The 15,930-nt window shown below is 38.3% G+C and overlaps 1 protein-coding gene across 1 annotated transcript in view; it reads left to right on the forward strand.

Annotated features, from left to right (window-relative positions):
* The window catches only part of DPP6 (dipeptidyl peptidase like 6), a 241,474-nt gene that overhangs the window by 160,332 nt on the left and 65,212 nt on the right, over positions 1-15,930 (forward strand). The window lies entirely within an intron of this gene.

A 15,930-nucleotide genomic window follows, 5' to 3' on the forward strand; every position in this document is an offset into this window, starting at 1 on the left:
CTCCTGGCTAAAGCTCCCAGTCATTTATTTTCACAAGGATCCTATTTTGGGGACCTGACAGTCTCTTTCCTCAGACATATTTTCTCTCCAAAGTAACAAGTCCCAAGGCTTCCTCCCACAGGTTGCAGCACTGCCACTTTGATGCTTTTCTTAGCTCTTCAAATAGAAGTGGCCGGGTAGGTCTGCTAATTGAGTCCCTTCGGTGGTCCCAGTTTCCTTGGCCCTCGATGGTACAGAGCAGCTTACAAAAATGCCACTCACCATTAATTGGCATAAAAATATGAAGCATTCCTTAAGTCACTCTGTTTTTTTACTGAGCAAGACCTGTTGGTCTCAAAAACAAAGGAATTAAAATAAATTCTTTCTTATTTGTGACTCCCAGAGAAGCTAGTCCTACTTCATGTCAGAGTTTGCACCTATCTGTGTACTCATCAGACACATAAATGGGAATATTTGATACCAATTTTAACTGCTTTCAATATTTAAATGTGTGTTTATGTCATACCATAGAATATTTGCAAGTGAGAGTCCTCCTTGTGAAGCACTTTGTAATCCAAGTAGGGGATAAGTTTCAAAATGCTAATTTTGTTTAATTTTTATTTATTTATTCATTTGCTGTTGAAGATGTTGGCTGTCCTGTTTGACTCTGCAGGTCAAATGAGCATATTAGCTACCATATTTAGTTGATAAACATCACTTAATACATAAGGTCTTCTCACAGAGTCTTGCACACAGCCCATGCTGACAGGAGGAGTTTGTCACACTGGTGAACTCTGAGCAAGCCAATGATGACACTTGCGTTTTGCTGACACATATTTTCATTGCCCAGGCAATTTCTTAGCTGACATTGACTTTCAGGTTTGTCCTTTTATAATGAACTTTCTTGTTAACTTCATGTTAATACACTGGGACTATAAATGAATTCATGATCAAATACAGTCTGAGTCTACCAGATCAGATTCTGCAGCCTCCCTAAATAGCAGGTGCAGAGAAGGACCTCTGTACCTGTTATTCACTGACAGTAAGTTTTGCCAAAATCAAAACACAGAAATCATTTGGAAATGCCACTTTGTGTCTGAGTACAGTTTAAACTTAATTAAAAACTTCTCTTACTTTAAAAGCAATGTAAGAGAGATGCAAAGGAAATCCTGGGATATAAATGTCCCCTTGAGTCTTGCTCAGAACCTGAACAACCCAAGTGGAGCCCCTTCTCCTGTGCTGTATCTCCTGTGTACCTTAGACAACCTACAGGATGCTGGTTCAGAGAACCCAGGAGCTGGCAAATGTGTGAATGCTCTTGAGATGCTCGTCTATACCTCATCCTGCCTAAGTGATGATTTTTTTTTTCAATGGAACTGAATTTTCTCCTAAGCAGCAGCTGGGATGCTCCCACGCCTCACTACTACAGTGAGGTTGGACGTTGAGAACCGTGTTGTGCTTGCGCTGCCGTCATCTCAGCAAGCTACTGCCGTGGACTCTGAACATATGTGGAAATCTCATCCCATCTGTGCAGCAATCTCCGCCACCTAGCCCGCAAATGAGCTGTGATAAACGCCGAGGCAGGATCACGAGGCGTTGGAAGTGTCGTTCTTCCCTTGTGTGCTCTTTTTGTTGCCCGAGTTCACAACCTTGGCAAGCGCTGGCAGCCGAGTTCCTGGAGTGCTCCATCGGTTACTGTAACAGTTCATGGCCTACTTCTCGCTTTCCCCAAATACAGCACGCACACACGCACAAAAAATTCTTGGTGCTTCCTACACCAAGCCGAGTTGTAAGATCTCTTACCGCAAGCAGCAACATCCCACCCCCTGCTTTCTGGGCCCTCTTCATCATCCTTCCTTCCACAAACTCCAGTCCCAGCAGTGCCGCCTCTTGGTGCAGCTCAGCGGTTGATGTGAGCACTGGAACCAGAGGGTCCACTTCGCTTCGTTAACGCGATTGCATTTGTCACCTCATACACACTTCTATTAATCAGCTGTTTTCAGTAAGCCCAGAAACAGAGCAGATCTTGAGTGGATTTGACAGGCTTTTTGCCCTGTTGAAATGCAGGAGTTCATTCTGATTCAAGCTAAGCTCTATTTTCGTAAATCTGCCGAAGGGGGGAAAAAAAAATTCTTCAAGGTATTTATGCTGAACTGTTGGCTTTTGATAATATAGTGAAAAACATTTCGTATCAATCAGAGCTTAATCTACTTAGTGCATTTAGCTGGAAGGTTATAGGTTGGTGCATAGATTACTGCAACATGAAAGAGTAGATTAAGCAAGGCTTTTATTGCTGAAATAAACATTTACAATGTTTTCATATAGTTTGACTTAACATTTTCAGTGCTGTGTCTGATGCATGTTTATATTAAAAAGGAGCGATAGCTTATAAGAGAGAATTTAAACTTCTGAGGCTGAAACTAGCTAAACATTTGAATGAATAGCACAAGCATTGAATGTTTTATATTTCACTGCCAGTTGTATGACCACTTTTGTTGTGAGCATGTTTTAGGAGCAATAAGGCTTTAAAATAATGTTAAAACAGAGCTAGAGCACAAAGTGCTTTCAAAGTGGCAGGGAAAGAGTATGTTCTTTATATATATTTATTACCTTAATAAAAAGTATTGTGCATTTCAACACGTGTAGAGCAGCTAAAATTGATTTCATTTAAGCACTTTGTTTCAGCACTTTTTCAACAGTAACTTCATTTATCTTACACACCAGATATAAATTCTGTCATGGTGTAATTAAAGTGTCTCCACTTGTTACCAGACACTTGGAGAGGCTCTATTCAGAGGCAAGGAGAAAGCACAGAGACCAGGGGGCTCTGCTAGAGATACCAGTAAGTGATGAAAAGAAAGCTGTGATATTGTTGTACCATGTCAGGAAAGCTCATTAGGATCATTAACATTTATTAAGTAGTGAGTTTGTGATGCTGGATACTGTGGACCACACAGCTGCAGGACCTGGGATAGCTCTGCCGGTGACAAACTCTATGGAGCTCCACCAAGAAGCTCAGGGCCCTTCCCATGGTGCTATGGAGTAAAGCCATGCTGTGACCTCTTCTTAGCAAGACTTCTGCCTATTGGCAGATGTGGATACACAACTGGAACAGCTGGAGTTACCCTGTGCTCCTGGGAAATATGGGTGCTTCAGAGGTGTTCAATGGCCTCTCCTGTAGTGGTTGAAGGACAGCAGATGACTGGTGGCCCCAGATGGGCCTACCTTGTCTATAGATTGTGAAAGAGAATGATTTCCTCTTGTTCTATTCATGCACCCTTGAATGAAAGAGTAGCTTTATAAGCTATTTTGACATTTGATCTACAGGGCATATTTTGTTAGATTTTTAGGGATATGGTTTAGAAAGGGAAGAATTACTTCCTCATTTCATGTCATAGTCAAAGAGACTGATCAGAAAGATTGGTCCTGTAAGTTTGTAAAGATCATTCTGAAGCTAATATCTCTGTGGTGGCTCAGTATAAACAGCCCTGACGTGGGAGCTGTGACATCTAGACCTCATCTTATCCACTCGTCAAAAAGATCGACGAGTAACAACTCGGCAACTGGGCACCAATAAGATCTTACATGGCCTTTATGTAAAAGCTCTTATGCAATGTTATATCTATCCATGACATAAAATTAATATTCTGTTCTTTTGCTGAGCTTAATACAGAGCAGTGTTGTTAAGTTTTATTTTTGGGTGGGTTTGGGAGCAAGAGGAGGAGCAGAAAGAGACACCTTTTCAGCTGTAGCTCATTTGTGTTTTATTAATCTTCATTCTGCCTGCATCTTACAATAGATAGCACAGACAGATCCTTTATATGACTTTGTAGTGACACCTGGTGGGAGAGGCCAGGATGTCATCTTCATTAAGACAATGAAACTGCAGAAATTTTACTGCAACCTCTATAAAAAAAAAAAAAAAAAAAAAAAAAATCCCAGTTTCCCCTCACATATATTTCCCTGAAACAGTCCTTGAGCTTATGGGAACTACCAACCAAAGCTACGGGCTGATTCATGCTGATAGCATTTATGTTCCTTTTCTAGACTTTATAAAGAGAGGAAAGAGAATGCGGTAATAGCGAAAAATCTTTTCCATAATCTAATCAAAAATCAGAGAGTATATTTAGAACATGTATGGCTAGTCTCAGACGGACACTGTCTGGTAACAGCTGCAAAGGCGAGTAGCATTTATTTTGAGCAGCATCTTTTATGCTTACAGTATTTCAAGCAGCTGAAGCAGATATTTTTCTTAAATTTGCAAGTATTAATTCTGTGAGCCTGGAAATTATCTTATTTCTGAAAAATGCTATTAAGGCTGCTGATATGATGCCTTACCTAATTTGTCTGTATGCTTAGATCTCTATTATATAATGATAGAAATCTAAACTTCTTTTTTTTTTTTTTTTTTTTTTTTTTGAGAAACAGGAACTTTGATGATCAAATTATATCTGATTTTGGAAAGGGACATTTGTAATCATGGCAGGGAGCAAATAACTCCTAAAATTCCTGTTCAGCATCAGAGAAATTTATCCTCATCTTTCCAATGACTTTCCCAATAAACTCTAGCTCCAAGGCCTGTTTGGGACTACAAGATAAAGAATCAGACTGAGTCATCACTGAAATTTTTAAGGTAAATTAGTCTCTCAACAAGAAGATGCTAGAGCCAGAGCTGCAGACATTGAGAGGGGCCAGCTCTAATGAGGCCATTAGATGGAGCAGGAGGCTCCTTACTGCTTACTGGCAATGTTATGTGAAAACTTACTGGGATAGTGAAGAGAATGTGTTTATTTTTCAACACTGTTATATTTACAGCCACAAAAAAAAATCACAAAAAAATATTTTTCAAGGTAAATTTGCAGTTCCTCTGTGGAGTAGAAGAGAGAGGGTAACATGGAATTTGCTCTCTGATTATTTCTATGTTTGTTAGGGCAGGGTAGCTAAACCAGCCTGATGTTTCAGTGACATTGTCATCTCACACAGAAAGCTTTCCTCTGGTTTACATATTGGGCATCATTCTGTGTTGCCCGTTAAGTACATGGAGCTGATATGTAGAGTTATGGTACCATAAATTCACAACTGGCCATTATGGAGCTCGTTACTGGAAATGTAGGTTAAATGTAGGTAGGCTATATTTTTTTTTGTGTGTATACCTTTATTTACATGTGGATTTAAACCAAATGTGAAAAAATAGCCCTTTGTATTGAAGTCAAAGTAAGAATGACAGAGCAACTCTTAGACATATATTCAAAGTTATCTATCAAAGTTCTGCTGTAAATTATTCTGTTGCAAAGAACATCAACTATCTACAGCATTACCTCATCCATATTAGACTAAAAAGAAAAAATTAATAAAAAAGAAACCTTCAATTTCATCCAATCATGTAATGAAAGTCCTGGAAGAAATTCCCTTGGTTTCTTGCTTTAGCTGAAATTCAGTCATCATAGGGATTCATGATAGGTTGCATCACCTGCAGTGGGCTTCTGGTTCTTCTCAATTGGCAATGGTCAGAGAAAACTGAACCGTTTATGATGCACATTGTGAATGCCAGCCTAGAGATCAGCAAGCTCCCAAAATCTTTGAAATGTGCTGTTACCTGGACCGTCTTCAAAAGCCAGCACTGCACAGCAATGTCCTTGCCAGCTATTGCTCGGTCTTTAACCTTCCCCTTGCACAGAAGGTTGTTTGGAATGGGATTGCCAGCCAAATCCAACACCTGTCACCCTCTAGTTTTTGGATTCCCATCATTCAGGCTTCTGAATAGCTTTCGGAAGGAAAACAGTATTATTTACTGTGGTCAGTGATTTCCTCTGGGCAATGGAAGGAAGCCAGATGCCCATGCTGGTATCAGTAGCTCCGTCCACGGCTGCCCACAATGTCAGTGAGGAGGTGCTTGGCCATGAAGATTATCAGTATGTGGCCTTTCATAGAAGTCCTTTTCAAAAGGACTTTCCTTCAGGAAGAGCCTCAAACCTTGATGTTTCTCTGGGGGTTATGTTGATTTCCCTTGTCATAGTGAAACCGTCTTCTCCACAGGAGCTCAGTTCAGGCCACTAGTTCCTTTGTAGAATTATATACTATCCTTGCAGAAATAATGTCAGTCTGGACGTATTCAGATTTAACATGAATACATTTGCTCTATTCTTATAAAATTTCAGGTAATTTCTTGCGGTTTCATGTAATATTCTGTAGATCATTCTTTTTTATCATGGAGTGATGATATCTTCATGCTGGTAGTAATAACAAAAATAGAAGTGACATATGCTACAGTTGCCAAAGCTTAGACTTTTTAAAGATAAGACAACAATCTCTTGGGTTGCTGCAGTTTGGGAATGACTTTTGGTTAAGATCTACATGGCTATGTGATTAAAGAGATTATTGAAACTAACAGGAAATTTCCCCTCAAACTAGATTTATAGTGAATATACGAAATATGAGAGCACCAATTGTGCTCAGTTACAGCAGTTTAAATCCAGAATAAGTTTTTTTGATCTCTGCAGCTTTAGTTGATGAGCAACATAGTACAAAATTTAACCCTACCTTTGTGGCAGAATCTCTTCTGTTTTCCACTGTTATTTTACTGCATTGTCAGGGATGCAGATAGCTCTTACCTTAAATGAGAAAAGAGCTGCACAGCTTGCAAGCAAATTAAAGTTAATTAGTTAGGTATTGCTGAACTTAAGCAGGAATGCATGAATAAAAATAAAAAAAAAAAGAGAAAAAAAAAAGACACAACGTAGATTAGTATCTGAGTAATGAAAATAGTAACTGCTAAATATCTGAAAGTAGGTTCTATATCACTGAGTCAAATATTTCTAAAAAATGATATCTTGAAAGTTGTATAAAAGAGCTAACGAGCTGTCATGGGTTTACATATTATTTACAGTAGCCTTAGATTAAATATTTTATTGGAGATTAGTATCCCAGTTTTGTGATAATGCTGCTATTTTTATTAACTAATTAGTATATATGTGTTTTATATACTACAAAATACTCAGGAATAACTCCATGACTTCTAATAGCAGTGCTGGGGATCTGGCCCCATGGTGTCTAGCAGAAGGATCTTGCTAGGCATGATGCTCATGCTGTAGGTCCAGAGCCAACAAGGTTGCATAGGAAATGTCTTAAATTTAAAGTATTTCTAGGAAAAAAAAAAAAAAAAAAGATTATGAACATTATGCCACATCTGCACATCTGCAAAGTAACACAATTTTTAGAGCAGTATTTTTCCTGCATAAAGTCATATCAGTAGTCTGACATGAAAATTCTTGTAATAAAAAGGAGATGAGAGAACCACAGTCCAGAAATCTCATTTTTATTTGTATTTGAAAATATAATGTGTGGCTCTAAACCAACCAAGCCCTCTGAAAATTCACAGACAGAGAGCAGATAATTTCTTCGGGTTCTTTTCTAGATCCATAGTTACATGACTTTACCTATGGTTTTGATGGCTTTTTCTCATCTCTGCAGTTAAACATTTTTACTCTGAGATTATAGAATAAAAGCTTTTGAAATATTCCTATAGAAGTTACAGAATGCCCATTTCTATAGTTACAGAATGCCTGTTTATATATGCAGTATTGTAATTAGGGAATCTAAGAATGTGTAACAGGAAATTAAGTTCTTTATAATTTTCCCTCATTGTTGATCAGAAGTAAATTGGTGTATTTTTTCTTCCATGAACTTTTGATTAAAAATACGATTAAAATATTATTTTTAAATAAAACGACCATGCTTTATGTGTTGAAAATGGTGCTACCAAGAAATGAGTAAAGTATCAAAAAGAAAACTAGTCAAAATAAGAGATAGCCAAAGGAGAAAAAAAGAAAAAAAAGATATTAATGCATAATTCTACCAATTTGGCTTGAAAAGTAACTTTCTGCAAATCTTCTCTTGATGCACTGGTTCTTTCTTGGTGCAACCTTGCTTATGGAAATTCAGGTACCAGTGGAAAAAAAGTACAGCCCATGTAAATAGCCGTCCCCTTCATCTCACTGCTCTTCTGTCTGAATAAAAAATATGTGCATAAAAAGGAATGTACTCTGTCCAAATTAGTATATCTGAAAGCTATATATGAAAAGGATGAAAGCTGCATTTGGAAATGTGAATTTAGCTACAGATTTGACCTCCCTGTTGTTCTATAAATGTAGCAAAATCAAAACATCAGAAATGATGGCAAAGTCAGCTCATGAGCTGGCAATTTAGGAGAGCTCTGCTCTCCTGGTGAAACAAAGGAGACGGGTGAAACAAAGAGACTATTGAAATTAATATGAAACAAATAGACTATTGAAATTAATTAATTAATATGAAATTTCCCTGAAATGACCTGAAATGAAATGACCTGAGGATCTCTAGTTGCACCTGGTGCCTGGGAAAGAAGGCATTTCGGGGGCTGATTTGCACACCAGTGTTTCCAGCTGCCATCTCTTCCACTGAGCAGCAATCAGGGAACTTCTGCACACAAGAAATGTAGATGTGACAGTAGAAGGTTTTTCAAATTTTTCAAGTTGAAGTGAAGAAGGGAAGTGGTGCAGTGTTGATACCAGCAAGGCCCTGGAGGTGCCTGTACCTATGTTTTCTTGCGGATCAGGAGAACTGAAGGCAAGGGTATTATTTTTAAAGCACTCAGACTGACATGCAAGCAGTTGCTAAAAGATAAAGCATCCAGATAAATATCATCCTCAACACTCAATTAGTTTATGTCGCTGTAAGTAACCACCATATGGCAGAGCTTCTGCACCAGCTGTTTTCCAGCCTTCATTGGATACTGGACTACGAGGGAAACCAATCAGAAACTCAACCACAGAACAAGAGTTACAAAAGTAGAGAAAAATGGTGTATTTTAAAGACCATCTATAGACTTTTAGATTGGTAAGTAATAAAACATAAGTGGCCAAGCATGTGTGTGCTACTATGTGCCAGACATTTCCTTCAAAAGGGGGTTGTGGCTATTTCCATGCCCATCTGTGCTTTTTGGTGCTGTGCAATCATGAATTAAGGCAGCCTGCACTACCATTTTGATGATCTGCTGATTGCGCGGCAGATAATTTTTTATAACGACTTAAAATTTTGATTTTTGAGAATGACTGAAAATATAGTGTTCCCTGATTCCTAATTGTAATAAGTTTTAAGATTCTCAATTATAAGAGAAGTTTTCTGCATTGATTTACTCTGGAATCTGTTTCGGTTCATGTCAAACAGGCAACACAAAATGCTGCTGGTAACTAAATACTGTAATTTATAATTATTTAAAAAGCTTTTTATCAAAGAATTCCTTCATTTTGGATTTAGAAGACCTCTCTTTTCACATTTAAAAGATTCTGGAGTTTTTAATGCGAACGAGTTTTATATTGCTGAGCACCAAAGCTACCAGAGCTGAATGCTCTGTGGTTTTGCCCGTAAAATTTTCTGTGATGTAGCTGGGTCTCCTCGATGGCTATACACCTGTTGTGCACAGAGTGCAACCAGTTAAGTTAATTTGTGATGACTTGAAGCTGTGATGAGGTAACAGACTTTTTTCTTTTTCATTTTCACCATTGAACAGTCCTTTCAAATGAATGCAATTTACTCCTTACTGTTGTTTCCAGAGACCTTGCCTAGTATCCTTGCAAAGTTCTCATATATCAAGTTTTCTTTAAAATCTATAAATGTTGTCAAGGATGAATCTTTTTCTAATTCCTCTCCCTGTACATACTCCTATTTTTTTCTCTTTAGTGCTTCATCTATTATTTTTAAACTGTGTTTAAATCTTTTTAAGACTTGAAGATAGCAAAGGTTGAAGGAGAGAGGTACTGATGATCTTGGAAAGAAGGAGTTAATATGTAAAGGGTTATGAACATGTGTTGGCAAAGAGAAATAATTCCAGAGTGGTCTTCAGAACTTCATTAGAGATCAGAGAAACATGCAATATTGCATTAGCTGAAAGAAAAACCTTTACATAACAGAGCTTAATGTCCTTAGAAATGTTGCAGGGTTTATTTGAAAAATAAACCCAACAATGCTCTATTAAATTTATAGAGGAAATGGAAAGCAGAACCTCAGAAGATTGTAATTGCCACCTACAAATATAATCATCAGAGTGAGTAAGAAGTAATGAAGGAGGAAATCAGACCTAACTCACCTCCTTAGTCCTTAGCACAAAGGTGGAAATTGTGTTGCCACCATGTGGTAAGAATATGGAAAGCTAGGAGCAGTTGTTATCTTGCCATCTGTGCACGCATTTGATCTGTATACTGCAAACAATCAGAATTCTGAATGATTTTCTGGAAAAAATATAGTATTCAAAGAGTGTCCTAATCAGAAAGGAGTCACTGGAAGGTGAAATCCTATTTTCCTTTTGATTTGCATGTACAGCTGATTCTTTGGGTGGGGTATTTTTACTTGAAGTCTAAATCAGAACTTAAACTCTTACATAAAATACTTAAGGGGAAAGTGAGCAGAGTGTAGAAAATATATATTTTTTAAGTTCTCTTTTTAAAATGAGGTCATTTATAGGCTTTTATGAGTACAAAAATCCATCATTATGTTGCTCATCTTCATGAAATTGTCTCCAAAGCTTCTGCATGAATTTTACTTCCTTTCAAATTCTTCTTGTGATCCTGGGATGCTTTCCAGCACGATCAGATTTAGAAATATGGGCCTCAATGTTTCATAAAGGACTTTTTAGAACACACAATATAGAAACATAATTATTTTTTAAACGGGTAGTCTTACAGTTCTGCCTAAAGCAGGATTTGGATTCATGAACATGTGTCAGCTTGTTCCCTCCCTCCCCACTCTAGGTCATAATTCTTGATGACATTAGAGTTGGTTACTGTAGAAATTATTAGATTTCAAGACCATGGCTTCACAGCCTGAATCAGATGAGCTCTTCACCATCCCAAACAACAGCAGATGACTGCTGGTCTCCAAGCTGAGATGCAGCTGAGGAGAAAGGAGTAAGAATCCCCACGCAAACCTTCCTGCAACAGGGACTGCCATAAATGTGGCCTGCCTAGCTTGCTGTGAACCCAAAAAGGACACTCAGAAGAGGAAAAGGGATGAAGGAGCAAACTTGTACCTCCATCATAACAACCGTTAAAACTAGCTCAACTATTACGGAGAGCAAACTATAACCATGAACAATTTGGATTTTGAGCTTTCCCCAACACATTATGTATGTCCAGTTCTGCCCCACTTTACTTTAAACACCTCATTTAAATACTTATATTTGAAGATATGCACTCTACTCTGCACATTCACGGAAGAGACAGAAGTACTTTTAGAGGACGCTTCGTGTCTTAGGTGTTATGCTTTCCCTTTGGGGATGTCTGTCCCACTTCCCTATGAGGCTCATTTCTAATCCTTTACATAGATCTGAACGTTTCTTTTGACTTTAATTTGTACAGCGTCACTTGCACTGAGTCATTGGGATGTCAGCGTAACAAAATTCTTGCTTTTTTAGCACCTACACATTTGTAGCCAAATACAAGAATAAGCTAAAATGAGCATCCTAGATAGCACTCAGTTCTATCTCTTGGTACATGTCTAATTATGACCTTCTCAGAGGCAATTACTCTATCTATCATCAATTAATAAAACTTCACATTCTGTCCTGGTAGAACAGGCCTTATTACCATCTTTTTAGAAACAGGCAAAGTGAGGTGCAGTTATTGACCTGGTTTTAGATGTGAGGAGAGAAACTAGGACACAAACCGAAGGTTTTTCTCTCACCTTGGCCTCTAGACACCAAATAAAAAGCACAGAGGAGCACAAAAAACGAGATATATCTGTTCTTAACATGGTGCCTGTCCTGAGAATGCCTCCAGGAAAGCTCCCGGGCAGATCTCCTTTGCTGTTTGGCCAGGGTAGCACCAGGGATTCACAAGTGCAGGGATGTTTCCATGGGTCATGAAGCAGACAGGCTGGACCCCTTGCACTGGCCCCAAGTGATTTAAGTAAGACTAGAGACCTTTCCAATACATGGAGCTTTCTGCAAGAAAACCAACAAAAGTTAGGTTTGAAAGGTAGCCCCATCTCTGATGGGTTATTAGCTCTGTTCTCCACTGTTAAGGGACATGACAGCTTCTTACCTTGGAGTCCCAACGTGCAAGTTCTGGAAAACAGGAGCAAATCATTTGAGGCCTTCACTTCTTTTTATATATGACTCATAAATATTTGCCTCCTACATTAATCTTTCTTCTCCTCAAAGTTGAGTCATTGTCTTGTGTTTGTTTTAACAGAAGCAAAAAAAAAATCAGCATCAGTTGTTCGTGTATAGGACTGGATGAAAAGAATTGTTTAGAGAAGACTTTTAAAATAGGCAGACTGCGGGTTTGGGGAACTGGTAAAAAAAAAAAAAATAGAACAGTAGAAAGGCAGCTCCTAAAAGCAAAACATCATGTTTTCATACTGTTGTGCTTTTAAAATTGAGGGCAACAGTCTGAAAAAAAGACAATGCAATAAATCTTACTTGATGTGAATTATCTAGAGATCATTATATCTATTGCATTTGTTTTGATTTTTCTGTCTCTCCTTTCGAGTCTGGGCTCAGAGATGACTTAAAAGATTCAATACCTCATTTTAAAAATTAAAGTTCACTTGATTATTGTACTGACCCATACCAACCTGGAGACTATTACGCGTTAGTCTGGCATATTGCAAGCAGGCTAGCATCCTTAGAAATAGGAAAGGACACAAGAGCTGTATCCCAAATAAGTTACCTACTTCAGCTGTGTTAACTGAGGCCACGCTGCCCCTCAGAGGCATGAAAAAAAGTTGCAGTATATGAGGTGGAAAAGAATTAATTAATGTGCTCTGAAATCATCATCTTTATTTTTCCTCCTCTCCATACTGCCTGCTGTTCCTCCTCCAGACAACTATGTGTTGCCCTAAAATTGGTGGAGATTCTAGAGAAGGGTCTAAAGGTCCAGTGATTTGAACTTGAGCTGGATCAGGAGCAACAACACGTGGGAGATGGGCTGGTGCCTCCCCTGCAGAAATATTTTCCCAGATTGATGTAGGTCTTTTAGGATTTTTTCTTGCTTCCATGATCTTTTCTTTAATATTTGGGGTTGGAACAGCTGTAGAGGTCTCATCACCTGCACTGAGGGGATAAAAAGAGTCATGAGAAGTAAGGGGTAGGTTCAAGGGGAAAAACCCTGAGAAGGAGATTTGTAATATCTGAGTAATGTCTTCAGCTTTCAGGAACATGCTGGTCTGTCAGGCCAACCCTGTTTAGGGTCTGGAAGTAACAATTTAGGTGTAAATAACTGCAATATACAATAATAAATAACTGCATTCAATGGAAAAAAAAAAAAAAAAAGGATGTTTATTAACAGAGCTGATAACAAGAAAAAAAAAAAAGAGACGACCACAAATACTGCTTTGAGGGAAAAATTTTTATTTAATTGGCTTATTTGGAAAACTTTGTTGCTGATAGATGAACTTGCAAAACTGCTGGTGCAACACATTATTTCAAAACACTGTGTTGCTACTGGGTAAAACTAGGTACAGTTCTAACAGTCTTAGGCAGCTGTGTCAGAAAAGCTGCTTCCCTGGACTACAGGTGCCGGAAATCAGACCCTGAGTAGCAGTGGCAAAAGCTGATACTGCTCTGCTTCAAGAGCTTCTGAAAAGACAAATTCTTTAGAACAAGGAATTTCTCTGCCACCCACTCACACACTTGAGGTTCCTTTAAAAATACCGTTCATGGACATGCTGGACTCAATTAAAACATTGACTGTGTTAAATGTTGCTTGAGTAGGAATGGCACATGTCCAAAAATGAGATTTCTGTTGTTTAAAAGCCTATCAGTGAAGTTTAGGTGTCTGATTTTTATCTACTTGTTAAAATAACTGGCCCATATGTTAACTATCAAATAGTGAACATGGAAAATGTGACATTTGTCAGAGTTGTCTCAGTGCTTTCGTGAGATATAAAATGATGCAAGAAAGAGTAGAAATCCCTAAGAGGAGAAAAGGGATTTTAAAATAGGTTACCCTCCTCCTATTAACATAGAGCGTGCAGCATAAGATGGTAGGTGGGAGTAATAAGATAGAAATGCACCTGTAATAGAAATATTTTAGAGTGTGAGCTGCCATTGAGAAGTGTTGTAGTACAAGTTCTACTCATCACAGAGGACCAAGATTACCTTTAATGAGCAAATTACACAGCACAGCAATTCTGAAGAGAAGCTCAGCTTGAAAGGAAAGTGCAGGAAAGATGGAGCATGCATGGTATGGAGGCAAATGTTCTGGTTTTCTTCTTAACTGGGGAATGCTACTGATCCAGGCAAAACCAGGTGATAAACGATGTGAGGGCTCACCAAGGAAGTACTTCTACAATTTATCTTTGAAAGGGCTCCTGCAGAAGCAAGTTGGGCTCTAATCAGAGTACATCTCCTTTCCCTGGGCAGAGAATGAAAGTGCCAAGCTGATGGTCATAGTCACCTTGCTCATAGCATTTGAGAGGTGCCCGGGCAGGGTGGGAACTGGCATAGGACACAACAAAGTCCTCATTAAAGAGCACTAAGGATATTATGGTTAAAAACAGCCAACCTTCTCGTTTATGTCTCAGAACAGATACTCTCCTGTATGCTTTATGTGCCTGGAGTGTAATGAAATTCAAAGCACAAGCTCACTGAGTGGTTTGTAGTAAACAGCTACAGATCACAGTACACTTGACCTTGGTCCTCGGAAAATACTGTTCCTGGAGCATCAAGATATTGTCTCTGTCTAGCCTGTCCTATGGTTGACCTATGCTTCATTTCTAGAAGAAGGCATGCATTTGAAAACATTGCAAAAATCTACTTTAGTAGGGCTAGTAGAAACTAGCCCTTTGCCTAAAATGTCCCAGCTAAAATATGCCAGAAAAAGATCACATCAGTTCTACTGTCTAATTTTGACTCAGCTTAAGTTTGTAATGTACATGAGAGAAAGCAGCATGTAGTTTGATTATTGAAATAGAAAGAAATACATATAATGGTTGCTTACATAGTTTTGATGTGTAAATTTTTGATTTCAGGTAGAAAATACTGAGTCGTGCAGCATATTTGTAGGTATAAAGGAGGTGTATTTGGCTCCTAGGACCGATCATGGTACGTCCTTATTGGACAGAATTACAGAAAAATTACAGAAAAAAATCAGTAAGTCCTTACCTAAAATATATCAGTAAATACATTACTTATGCCAGGTATTGATTTGGACTTAAAATTGCAGTAAATCAACTGTCTGACCACACAGTAGATATAGACAGATAATTTACAGGCTGTCAGTCAACAAAGTGGTCATGTTTATAGCAGTTTATCCTTTTTTGGTTGGTGGGCATAGATCCAGAAAACAGTCGTCAAATCTTCTGGTAACATTCCTCAGGGAATATTCTTCAGACTGAAAAACAGTGAAAAATCTGTCTTCAAACATAACCTTGTTTCTAGCATTTCAACATGTCATTGGAATTATTCTAAGCCTGATCAAGGCGGTACCTCTCAACTGACATGCAGATAAAGAAATTAGAATTTATAACCAAACATTGCAGCATATAATCTATGGGGAATGATAGAAGAACTAAGAAGATGCCAAGAGTAAACTATTTTCCCCTTCTGATGGACATTCACGTGTGCTGAGCTCTGTTACCACAGGAACAGCACGGCTGACCCAGCTTGCAGAATGCCCTGAAGCCATCAGTGGACCAGGACCTTCACCCAGACCAAAGCAGCTATGTTTTCCAATGGGAAATTTGCAGATGGAAATAAAAATGAGAGTCATCCAAGAGAACTTTAGAAATAACAATAATAACAATAATAATAAAGACAATCTGTATTAAAATTGGTATATGGTAGCTATATCCAAGTACTCCAGGACTAATACAACTTCACAAAGAGCTGATCTTAGTAATAGATGGTTGAGGGCCAAGCAGTACAAATGAGCAGCTCTTGTCTTACTCAGCAGGGATGATTGGGTAAGCACAAGAAGC

This window comes from Nothoprocta perdicaria, unplaced genomic scaffold (genome assembly GCF_003342845.1).
Source record: "Nothoprocta perdicaria isolate Ctin4 unplaced genomic scaffold, notPer1 scaffold_95, whole genome shotgun sequence".
NCBI classification, from domain to species: Eukaryota; Metazoa; Chordata; class Aves; order Tinamiformes; family Tinamidae; genus Nothoprocta; species Nothoprocta perdicaria.